This window comes from Maniola hyperantus, chromosome 12 (genome assembly GCF_902806685.2).
Source record: "Maniola hyperantus chromosome 12, iAphHyp1.2, whole genome shotgun sequence".
Taxonomy (NCBI): Eukaryota; Metazoa; Arthropoda; class Insecta; order Lepidoptera; family Nymphalidae; genus Maniola; species Maniola hyperantus.
The window spans coordinates 15,072,625-15,085,247 of record NC_048547.1 but is presented as its reverse complement, the minus strand read 5'-3'; the positions used below and the strand labels follow the sequence as shown (position 1 = coordinate 15,085,247).

At 47.5% G+C, this 12,623-nt stretch overlaps 1 long non-coding RNA gene across 1 annotated transcript; it reads right to left on the bottom strand.

Moving 5' to 3' along the window:
- Positions 1–1,216: 1,216 nt before the first annotated feature.
- On the bottom strand, positions 1,217–10,427 carry LOC138403068 (uncharacterized). Its single transcript, XR_011237358.1, has 3 exons — positions 10,350–10,427; positions 9,413–9,529; positions 1,217–1,391 (listed from the first exon to the last, which is right to left on the bottom strand). It is a non-coding gene; the product is annotated as an uncharacterized lncRNA (long non-coding RNA).
- Between the last annotated feature and the right edge of the window lie 2,196 nt (positions 10,428–12,623).

The following is a 12,623-nucleotide window of genomic DNA, read 5'->3' as shown; positions in this document are numbered from 1 at the left end:
TTTGCATGGATATAGTTAAAGACCTGGAGAGTGACATAGGCTAATTTTAATCCCGAAAAATCAAAGAGTTCCCACAGGATTTAAAAAACCTAAATTCCCGCCTACGAAGTAAATAAGAAAAGACAGTTTCGGCGGGATGCGGACGAAGTCGCGGGCAACAGCTAGTTAATTATAAAAGCAAGCGTGAATAGTCAAGTGCTCATCATGACGTCATAACGCACTACCTTCTCCTCGTAGGTCTACTTTGGAACTTCTCACAATCTTAGTGGGAGTCCAAGTTAAAATTTCGAGTTTTAAGACCAATTGTGCGTTGATATGTCAGTCAGTCAGCTTATCATTTTATACCACTTATACATACCTACTATAGATGATTGTAGTCAAGCGCAAACCTGTCTTGCATAAATAATGTATTTTAAAAAACAAATTATTTTATGTCCATAGATAAGATGAAGATGATATAAAGAATTTCCTAAAACTTGATCTGAGACAAGCTGCAACCCTTCTCAACAATAATCACAAAAAGTAAAAGAAAATCTCGTTTTCGTGATTCACCCGACCAGGAAAAGTACCAGAACTCGAAGTAAGGGTAGCCACAAAACAATGCGAAGAATACGGACGTACTCGTTGAATACAACGAGAACAAATAAGTAGAACACAAAAGGCGGCCTTACCGCTTAGCGGCGATTTCTGCCAAGGTTTTAGAATTAGGAATCGTAGAAATCAAACACACAAAAGGGTTGCCAATTTAATAAAGAAAATCGAGAACTTTTGTAAGCAATTTATTTTATTTTATTTGCAAAAGGCCGCATTTTACTGGAACATTTGGGTATTTTACACGACAATGTGTTTGAATTGTTGGAGGTCGCGGCGGGCGGCGGGCGGCGGGCGGCGGGCGGCGCGGCCGGGCGGGGCACGTCGCGGAACTCGCGATGAGATGTAAATTGGGGAAGATGCTGGCTCTGAGATATTTAGATGAGTAACACAAAGTTTGTGTCAAAGTCGCGTCCTCGGGGCTTAATATTCAGGAGCTACAAGTTTACAAAGTTAGGTAAAGAAGTAAAGATAATTGTTATGGTTTTGTGTTTTATCTATACAGTCTTTTTCCTTTGGACCATTTCACTGGGCGATTTTACATTCTGATTATGATAATATAACTAGTAACCAGTACTATCTTAATTATTTTAACAACTTTACAGGATCAAGCGCAAAAAATAGTTACCTTCAGCTAAATAGTGATTGTATACTTACGCCTGCCAGTGTTGGTGAAGACATGAAGTGTCGCTGGTGGACAAGATGTGGACAAGTCATATGTAAGGACGTGTTTTTCTGTCCCAAGCTAGATAACTGTGGTGAACTGTGACCCTGCGGTGAATGTACAATACGTCTTCATCCTGAAAAAAAGGTACCCACTAAAGAAAAGGGAAATAGAAAAAAATGTAAAAACAAAACGAAAACGGCTTTATTGCTAAATTCTATATCTCGTATAAAAAGATAAGACGGCTTAGATAAATGTTACGGGGGATGGCGGCGGGAGAGGGGTGAGGGGGGGATCAACTTGGGAAAATTTTGGGGACATGCAGTCCTTGCTCCAGTGAGCAAGTGTGTCAAGGACGATCTGCGGGCTCTGCGTCTGCATTGTGTGCCGTGAGTCGGCGGTTTGTTCGCGACGTGATATCATTGTGTGTCGATGTTGGATGCTGCCAAATCTCGCGGCAGTAGGTAGCTAGTCTAGCTAGCGAGCTATATGTGGCTGTCTGTTACGATGTGTGGATGTTGACCAAGATGTTGCAGATCTGAATGTTGGCTTTTGGCGAGCAGACCTGAGCTACGAGTGTTATAATGTTGCCATGTTACTTACTGCCGCGTACTGCACAATGTATACATTACATACCCAACTATGTATATCCTATACTAATATACTAATATAGAGCCTCGTTAAAGGTGCGGACTGAAGTTCTAAAGGCCGGCGGTTCAAACCCCACCCGTTGCACCATTGTTGTACCTACTCTTAGCACAAGCTTCACGATTGGAGATTGGAGAGGAAAGGAGAGAGGAAAAATCGTTTTCTCCAGGACCTCGCATTTATAGAAGACGTAGGACCTTCTTTTACATTACATTTTACATTTGTATTTAGGTACAGTAAGCCGTTGTTTCAACTAGATGATGCCCGCAACTTCGTCCGCGTGGATTTAGGTTCTTAAAAATCCCGCGAGAACACTTTCATTTTCCGGGATAATAAGTAGTTTATAATATCCGTCTTCCTCCGTACCAAGTAGATGACGCCCGCAAGCTCGTCCATGTCCATGTTTTATAAAATCCCGGGGGAACTCCTTGATTTTCCGGGATCAAAAGTGGCCTACGTCCTTCCCCGTAATAATTTTACATTTCATTTTGTAACGATGGAGCTGGCAAATATGGCAAAAACCCTTTAAAAATATCAGATGAAAAATCTAAGTACCTACTTAAAAATTTTGAAATAAAGGCGAGCGTCTCACTACTGTACCTACTCGCAGATCAACATACCCACTAATCTACAACGTATACGCAAGACAGCAGTATAACCCAAGTCAAGCAATTAGCACGAAGCGGAAGATCAGATAGCATCTCGATTTCCTAATGGAATTCCTTATCTCAGCAATGGGACGGCAAATCGTATTACGTATATTGACGTGCAATAAGAGTCGATGTTATGCTGAGTTCACTTATAGGTCGTATGATTAAATCCGGTAAGCTTCGAGTTTTCTAACAAAGTTAAACCGGGCCCGTTGCACCACAGAATGTTATCGTTATATGTAGTTAAATTTTCCCACCAAAAACAAAAGGGTGTGTGTGTTATAAATTCAGCAAACCACCACATTCCTACGATAAAAGTTGCACAATATAAAACACAAACACGTAAGTATTGCGATAGGCCGCCAGCAACGGCCGGGGTGCGGGGGGTGCGAGGAGGTGCGGGGGGTGCGGGGGGTAATTGCTCGGATACGAGTCGATGCAAGCAATCAGCGCCAGCGATCTGTTCTACTGTTATTGCATTACTGATTACACTGTTAGCACTAGTACAATTAGCAGATGGAAATATTGTAACTATAGTAGGTAAGCGACAGGTCGAGATGACAAACGGGGAGGGAACGCCCCGCACATCCGCACAACCCCCACGCTAACCTGGTGCGAACGAGCGCGGGTGACGTGCGGGGTTGCGGGGCATCCCCCAGCCTCATACCAAGGTTGCCATCTCAACCTGTCGCGTACTATACACGATCTGATGTATCGTTAACTACATTGTCTCCACAAAATTGAACACTCTTTGCCTCTTTTTGCATTTTTTTTAAATCGATGGCACATTAAATTGTGTGGATATCTGGCGGATGAAATAAATTTACCGTTATGGTGAGGAACTTTTGTCATCGAAAAACAAGCAAAGTAGGTTGTACACAAGCACAACTCAGTACCTATTATTTATAACCTTTGTGCGTAAATTGAAAGGTCAATGGTGCTCAAAGTTAACTTTAACAGTAATGTAAATTTAAATGCCTGTTGTGCAACTGGCTCTAAAACGGTAACGAATTGACTTACGAGGTGTATAGTATGATAATTTAACACTCAATGGTCAAGATAGGGGCTTCTTTAGGGGACCATTTAAACGACATAATATATTGTGTCATATTCAACCTTTATGCAATGAATTAAGGTTGAAGGTACATGACATATTATGTAGTTCGAATGATCCTCTGAAGAAGGTCCTATTTTGACTATGAATTCCAGAGAAAATTAACCCATACCTATCGATTCCTACACGACATCGTATCCGAATGCTAAATTGCTTGACGGTACGTCTTGGCGTAAGATAGTAACTAGCCACGGCCGAAGCCTCCCACCAGACCTGACCAGGCAACATTCGAAAGATGGGTCACGTAAAAAAATATTTGTAAGTTATTCTTGTGCTTCTAATGTAGGTTTTAGTTTGAAGTTTTTTATATGAAATATATAAATACTATCTGTCCCGGCTTACTCACGTGTGTAGTCGACGTTAGCCCGACTAGTTTCGAACCCATCCGGGGTCCTTTTTCAAGGGAGCGCGGACGGACTCCCTTGAAAAAAGGACCCCGGATGGATTCGAAACTAGTCGGGCTAATGTCGACTACACACGTGAGTAAGCCGGGACAGATAGTATTTATAATGGAAATCACTCACGGTAGTTTAAACGCTAAAATGAAATATATAAATAAATAGAATTTATCGAGATTAATTATTTTTAATATACCTAATATTATAGAGGTCATCAAAACTTTCACAAATAAACAGCAGTAAAGGCTTAGTGAGAAGTAAGGGCAAGGAAATACACGAGTTAGTAGTTGAGTAGCACAAATGAAGCGCACGTAGGTACGGTCGGCACAGGGCGGTATCCGCGTGTTTCAGCGAGCGTATCTTGTGCAGAGGTAATCACTCTTGCGTCCATTGCTCGGGGTCACGCCACCACTTCTGGGGAAAACGAAACGTTCATACTCAAACTAAACTAATTAAACAATAACAAACGCAGAAAGCTAACAAGTTGATCCAAACTTTGCGCAATCAATAATGACTGGTGACATAATATTATTATTTAGTTAATTTTTGGAAATTACTCGCCTGTCTCAAACTGTCGCGTACCTATATGTAGCTACTCTTGTACGGTTTGTGATTGTCAGTTGTTGGATTTGTAGTTGTACGACGATGTAGTGGTGATAATTAATTACGTAAACTTAAAACTAAAGCTACGAGGAGATATTAGGTATACTACGTAATAATTCAATGGTTTTCCTAAACATTCGTCGTTCGGTACCCGTAGTAACTGATTTTAATTTCGCAATGTTTCCGCTTGGAGCGCTGGCTGTAGAAGTGTAGACAAACTTGAGCTTTAAAACAAGGCACTTAAGATCCAGTTTACTGTAACGCGGAAGTATTTCGACTCTCGAATTTGGTTTGGTTTGGTGAGACGTAAAATCTTGTACTACGGGTTCGGATTGTTTTTCACCGATATTTAGCGGCAAGTGGCGCACGCTAGCTACTCACGTAGTTCCGCAATGTGTCACGTAGCGCCACAAAGCGCGCCGTGACGCCATAACGCAGCTACGAGCGACCTGTAAGCGTTGCGCCGCACGTTGTTGGCAGCCGCACAAAACGACACGCAATATTGTACCGCCATAAAATAACATAGCGATACTATACGCAGTATTGCGGAAAACGACACTGCTTTTCTGAAAGTTTATAGCGATACTTGTTCACCCGCCCCGGCTTCGCTCGGGTGGAATTTTTGAAAATCCTCAGTATTTACGTTACGTTATAAAGAAAACATCACTTGAGTTGAAGTTTCTAGACAAAGGGATTTGAACTGTACGCTAATATCTCAGCGATTGCGCTAGATATGCAATGTTGATCCGAGGCGATGGCTCCAAATGGATGGGTGACCGACTTTTGAAGTCCTTTGGCCCTTTCGTTGTCCCGTGCCTCGGAGAGCAGCAGAAAAGTGATGCGCCTACCACCAAGAAGTGTATATTTTCCGTATCCGTGAATAAAGCTGGTAGAAACTGCATATATATTGTGAACTGATATAGTTTCTTTCTTTAGTTAGAGTAGGTACTTTTATCTTCAACTACTTCTCCATTCAAGAGTTCCCTTGAAGACGAAAAGCGCTAATTTTATCATCAAAACTAAAAAGACAAGTACATAACATTGTATTGGTTGATACTTAGGTGTAAAAAAGTAAGTACTTTAGTAAAAAGGTGAATCAACAAATTGCTTCATTAGAGCATCGTTCAAAGCCTGTTTAGCACAAACATAAGGGGTCAGCCTCAGCGCTACAAAATATCTCAAGAACAACCAAATTGATACGAAATAAATGACATTTGAGAGACGTTTAAAAGCTCGAGTGTTTCAGCACTGAAGCGCTGAGCAGAGGACGGCGCACAATGAGCAGTAACGACCCGAAGCGCTGAGCAGAGGACGGCGCACAATGAGCAGTAACGACCCGAAGCGCTGAGCAGAGGACGGCGCACAATGAGCAGTAACGACCCGAAGCGCTGAGCAGAGGACGGCGCACAATGAGCAGTAACGACCCGAAGCGCTGAGCAGAGGACGGCGCACAATGAGCAGTAACGACCCGAAGCGCTGAGCAGAGGACGGCGCACAATGAGCAGTAACGACCCGAAGCGCTGAGCAGAGGACGGCGCACAATGAGCAGTAACGACCCGAAGCGCTGAGCAGAGGACGGCGCACAATGAGCAGTAACGACCCGAAGCGCTGAGCAGAGGACGGCGCACAATGAGCAGTAACGACCCGAAGCGCTGAGCAGAGGACGGCGCACAATGAGCAGTAACGACCCGAAGCGCTGAGCAGAGGACGGCGCACAATGAGCAGTAACGACCCGAAGCGCTGAGCAGAGGACGGCGCACAATGAGCAGTAACGACCCGAAGCGCTGAGCAGAGGACGGCGCACAATGAGCAGTAACGACCCGAAGCGCTGAGCAGAGGACGGCGCACAATGAGCAGTAACGACCCGAAGCGCTGAGCAGAGGACGGCGCACAATGAGCAGTAACGACCCGAAGCGCTGAGCAGAGGACGGCGCACAATGAGCAGTAACGACCCGAAGCGCTGAGCAGAGGACGGCGCACAATGAGCAGTAACGACCCGAAGCGCTGAGCAGAGGACGGCGCACAATGAGCAGTAACGACCCGAAGCGCTGAGCAGAGGACGGCGCACAATGAGCAGTAACGACCCGAAGCGCTGAGCAGAGGACGGCGCACAATGAGCAGTAACGACCCGAAGCGCTGAGCAGAGGACGGCGCACAATGAGCAGTAACGACCCGAAGCGCTGAGCAGAGGACGGCGCACAATGAGCAGTAACGACCCGAAGCGCTGAGCAGAGGACGGCGCACAATGAGCAGTAACGACCCGAAGCGCTGAGCAGAGGACGGCGCACAATGAGCAGTAACGACCCGAAGCGCTGAGCAGAGGACGGCGCACAATGAGCAGTAACGACCCGAAGCGCTGAGCAGAGGACGGCGCACAATGAGCAGTAACGACCCGAAGCGCTGAGCAGAGGACGGCGCACAATGAGCAGTAACGACCCGAAGCGCTGAGCAGAGGACGGCGCACAATGAGCAGTAACGACCCGAAGCGCTGAGCAGAGGACGGCGCACAATGAGCAGTAACGACCCGAAGCGCTGAGCAGAGGACGGCGCACAATGAGCAGTAACGACCCGAAGCGCTGAGCAGAGGACGGCGCACAATGAGCAGTAACGACCCGAAGCGCTGAGCAGAGGACGGCGCACAATGAGCAGTAACGACCCGAAGCGCTGAGCAGAGGACGGCGCACAATGAGCAGTAACGACCCGAAGCGCTGAGCAGAGGACGGCGCACAATGAGCAGTAACGACCCGAAGCGCTGAGCAGAGGACGGCGCACAATGAGCAGTAACGACCCGAAGCGCTGAGCAGAGGACGGCGCACAATGAGCAGTAACGACCCGAAGCGCTGAGCAGAGGACGGCGCACAATGAGCAGTAACGACCCGAAGCGCTGAGCAGAGGACGGCGCACAATGAGCAGTAACGACCCGAAGCGCTGAGCAGAGGACGGCGCACAATGAGCAGTAACGACCCGAAGCGCTGAGCAGAGGACGGCGCACAATGAGCAGTAACGACCCGAAGCGCTGAGCAGAGGACGGCGCACAATGAGCAGTAACGACCCGAAGCGCTGAGCAGAGGACGGCGCACAATGAGCAGTAACGACCCGAAGCGCTGAGCAGAGGACGGCGCACAATGAGCAGTAACGACCCGAAGCGCTGAGCAGAGGACGGCGCACAATGAGCAGTAACGACCCGAAGCGCTGAGCAGAGGACGGCGCACAATGAGCAGTAACGACCCGAAGCGCTGAGCAGAGGACGGCGCACAATGAGCAGTAACGACCCGAAGCGCTGAGCAGAGGACGGCGCACAATGAGCAGTAACGACCCGAAGCGCTGAGCAGAGGACGGCGCACAATGAGCAGTAACGACCCGAAGCGCTGAGCAGAGGACGGCGCACAATGAGCAGTAACGACCCGAAGCGCTGAGCAGAGGACGGCGCACAATGAGCAGTAACGACCCGAAGCGCTGAGCAGAGGACGGCGCACAATGAGCAGTAACGACCCGAAGCGCTGAGCAGAGGACGGCGCACAATGAGCAGTAACGACCCGAAGCGCTGAGCAGAGGACGGCGCACAATGAGCAGTAACGACCCGAAGCGCTGAGCAGAGGACGGCGCACAATGAGCAGTAACGACCCGAAGCGCTGAGCAGAGGACGGCGCACAATGAGCAGTAACGACCCGAAGCGCTGAGCAGAGGACGGCGCACAATGAGCAGTAACGACCCGAAGCGCTGAGCAGAGGACGGCGCACAATGAGCAGTAACGACCCGAAGCGCTGAGCAGAGGACGGCGCACAATGAGCAGTAACGACCCGAAGCGCTGAGCAGAGGACGGCGCACAATGAGCAGTAACGACCCGAAGCGCTGAGCAGAGGACGGCGCACAATGAGCAGTAACGACCCGAAGCGCTGAGCAGAGGACGGCGCACAATGAGCAGTAACGACCCGAAGCGCTGAGCAGAGGACGGCGCACAATGAGCAGTAACGACCCGAAGCGCTGAGCAGAGGACGGCGCACAATGAGCAGTAACGACCCGAAGCGCTGAGCAGAGGACGGCGCACAATGAGCAGTAACGACCCGAAGCGCTGAGCAGAGGACGGCGCACAATGAGCAGTAACGACCCGAAGCGCTGAGCAGAGGACGGCGCACAATGAGCAGTAACGACCCGAAGCGCTGAGCAGAGGACGGCGCACAATGAGCAGTAACGACCCGAAGCGCTGAGCAGAGGACGGCGCACAATGAGCAGTAACGACCCGAAGCGCTGAGCAGAGGACGGCGCACAATGAGCAGTAACGACCCGAAGCGCTGAGCAGAGGACGGCGCACAATGAGCAGTAACGACCCGAAGCGCTGAGCAGAGGACGGCGCACAATGAGCAGTAACGACCCGAAGCGCTGAGCAGAGGACGGCGCACAATGAGCAGTAACGACCCGAAGCGCTGAGCAGAGGACGGCGCACAATGAGCAGTAACGAGCCGAAGCGCTCCAGCGCTGCTTTTAGCTACATTATTTATTTAGGCCGTTTTGTGAGCTGCGGCCGCTCACGGGAATACGACTTCGCTTGAGGAGACGCTTACATTAAGCACAACTGCAACGTATTTCTCAAAGTAGGTACGTACTGTTGTACATAAAACATGCTACTTACTATGAACTTTTGAGAAAAACTAAAACAAAATTTCAAATAAACTTTTATAATTTTGGAATCGCCAGAGATCTGTTATCCGATAAGGCTTTTTTGCTGGTTATTTTAAGTACTTACAATCCCCGAAGTCCTCGCCGACTTGGGTGGCCTGCTAGGAGTTTGGAGTGAGTGATCCGACGGAAAGCTGCACCAGCAGTCTTCGTACAGCGGACAGCTATGACCTACGTCTAAGTCCTGAAAAAAAATCCAGCAAAAAAAGACGAACGTGAGATGCATGTTTCTTTCAGAAGTGGATTCTTCCACGGCCTAGAGCTAGTACAAAGCACTTAGAGTTTCCTATTCTAAGAGTGAGGCCGTCTCATTAGGATGCTGCCTCGTCTCGCGTCGCGATATGGCGCGACTTCTAAACTAATTTTATATCCAACCGGAGCTAGGAGTGATAATTTGAAGTTTCCCCTCTAACTGAAAGTACCTCATTAATTTTAGTATTAAGTTAGTTTGTTTTCTGCTTGTTTGTGAATTAGTGAACTTCTTTATTGTGATTTGAAACTCGAAACGAACAAGATCAATTAGTTAAAAACTAAGACCCGACTACGATCGTCTTAATAAACGCTGAAAATTATTATAGTTAAATTGGGTTTCTGTCGCTTGGTATATTTTAATAGTATTCTATATGTATATTTATGAACTTAGTTTTTTTTTCTTTCATTTGATATCCCACTCGATACAATCAGTACCCTTATTATAAATGCGAAAGTGTCTTTGTTTGTTGGTTTTATTGGTTTGTCCTTCAATCACGTGGCAACAGAGCAACGAATCGACGTGTTTTTTTTTCATGGGTATAAGACCTGACCTGTTTCATAGTTTAAGACCTGAAGAGTGACATAGGCTACTTTTTACCCCGGAAAATCAAAGAGTTCCTACAGGATTTTTAAAAACCTAAATCCACGCGCACGAAGTCGCGGGCATCAGCTAGTAAATAATGAGGGATTTACGTACAGTTAACTTGGAAAGGTACTACTAAGATACGAGCGACTGGAATCTGAACACCTACCCACATAGTTGGGCCACCCCGTCACTTCACGCGTTCCAATAATGTGCAAACTTCCCCTCGACGCGTCGATCGGCGTCGTTTGACCCCGTGCCCCCAGTGCCCCCCGTGCCCCCAGTGCCCCCAGTGCCCCACATCACCTGCTGATAAAGACTGACACTCCTGACACGCCCTGTACCCCGACACGCCGGTAAATTATCTTAGTATTGAACAAGATCCCAGGGCCGCCAGACCCTACTTATTTTCTGAGAAGCAAAATGTGTGAGATAGAGTGTGTACGATTGACGTAGCTATCTGCTAGCTTGTGCCGACGCGACGGCCAATTTATAGATATCAGCTGCTAATGGTACCTACCTAGGTGAAACCGTTATTCATTTTTCTGAAAGCTCAATATTTTTTACAGAATATTGTTAATAATTATTATTAATACTCAATACTACCAGATACTTCCCGTTGGTATCTATATGTACAATTCGCAATAAAATATCGTACTTATCTTATAATCTGGTCGCGGTTGAGACTGCGTGACTAAATACGTGAGTAAAGCCGGTTTGTCATACATGTATATATTCCACCATTGACTAATAATATATTACTTCGTAAGGACAGGGCCAGTGAACAAGCAAAATGGCACCGACTCGTTGGTCCTAAAATGTTTTTTTTTTTTTTTTTTTTTTTTTTTTTAATAGATATAGCGAGCAAGCGAGCAGGCGGGTCACCTGATGTTAAGTGATTACCGCCGCCCATGAACATTTGCAGCACCAGAGGAGCCGCCGATGCGTTGCCGGCCTTTTTAGGAATTTGTTGGTCCGCCCCTTGAATAACCCCATGTTATAATCTAGTGGGAACACCGCCGATGGGAGTTGGTTCCACAGTTTGCACGTGCGTGGAAAGAAGGATCTGGCGCAGCGGACGGTCGAAGTGCACCAGACACCCAGATGGTGAGGGTGAAATTCCTTACGGTGGCGCGCGGTGCGGTTGTAGAAAAAAGAGGGTGGAATGAGGTCAAAAAGCTCTTCAGAGCACTCCCCATTATACAGGCGATAGAACACGCATAGAGAGCTAACGTCTCTGCGGTGCTCCAGGCTTTCCAACGAGGCGGTTAGTTTGGGATCGTCCACAAGTCGAACAGCCCGCCTTTGGATCCGATCAAATGGAAGGAGTTGGTACTGGGGTGCTCCAGCCCAAAGGTGGGAGCAGTACTCCATGTGAGGGCGGACTTGCGCCTTATAGAGTAGGAGCCTATGCTCGGGCGCGAAGTACCGCTTTGCTCTGTTGAGCACCCCAAGCTTTTTGGAGGCTAATTTGGCCTTGCTTTCCAAATGATCGCGGAATTGAACCTCGCTCGAAATGTGGACTCCAAGGATCCCAATGCTGTTGGAAGGTGTGAGGGGAGTGCTCTGAAAGAGAAGAGGCAGTGTAAAAGGGGACTTCTTGGCGGAAAACGCGCAAACCTGTGTTTTAGTTGGGTTAAATTGCACTAGGTTTTGTGCGCCCCATTCTGACACTTTACCTAGGCAGGTTTCTATGTCAGACACAAGTTTGGCTCTACACTCCTCCAGCACTGCGCGAGAAAGCTGTGTATGTCCTTTGTACAGGGCATCACCCGTACTGTCATCCGCATAGCAATGGATGTTGTTGTGATGCAACATGTCATTGATATGCAGGATGAACAGTGTGGGCGATAGCACCGAGCCCTGAGGGACGCCAGCATTGATGGGTTTGAGTTCCGAGCAAAAACCGTCGACAGCGACCTTGATGCTGCGACCGTCAAGGAAACTGGCGACCCAATTACACAGCTTCACTGGTAGTCCGTAAGATGGTAGTTTCGATAGAAGTGCCTCATGCCAAACTCTATCAAAGGCTTTTGCAATATCAAGACTGACCGCCAGAGCCTCTCCCTTGCTGTCAATGGCTTCCGCCCAGCGGTGCGTGAGATAAATAAGAAGATCACCAGCTGATCGGCCGGTATTTATCACCAATGCAACCTCAGTGATGTCAGGATTTCAAACGGGTCGTTCATTAGTATCTAAGAGGTGGCGCTGATTTATTTGGTTCCAAAACCGTAAAAATTTTGTTCGCTTGGGCATATCTTGCCATTTTGTTTTTCAGAAAACAAGTAACGTCTGGCGCCACTGGGATCTTGGAGCGCTACGTTTTGTCGCGGCACGTACGTGTGACTGACAACCTTTATTCAATTATTGTTCATGGGAAAGTACGTGCTTTGTAATAAGTAATAGCACGTGAAGACAAACATGTTCCACCTTCTCTACGTGA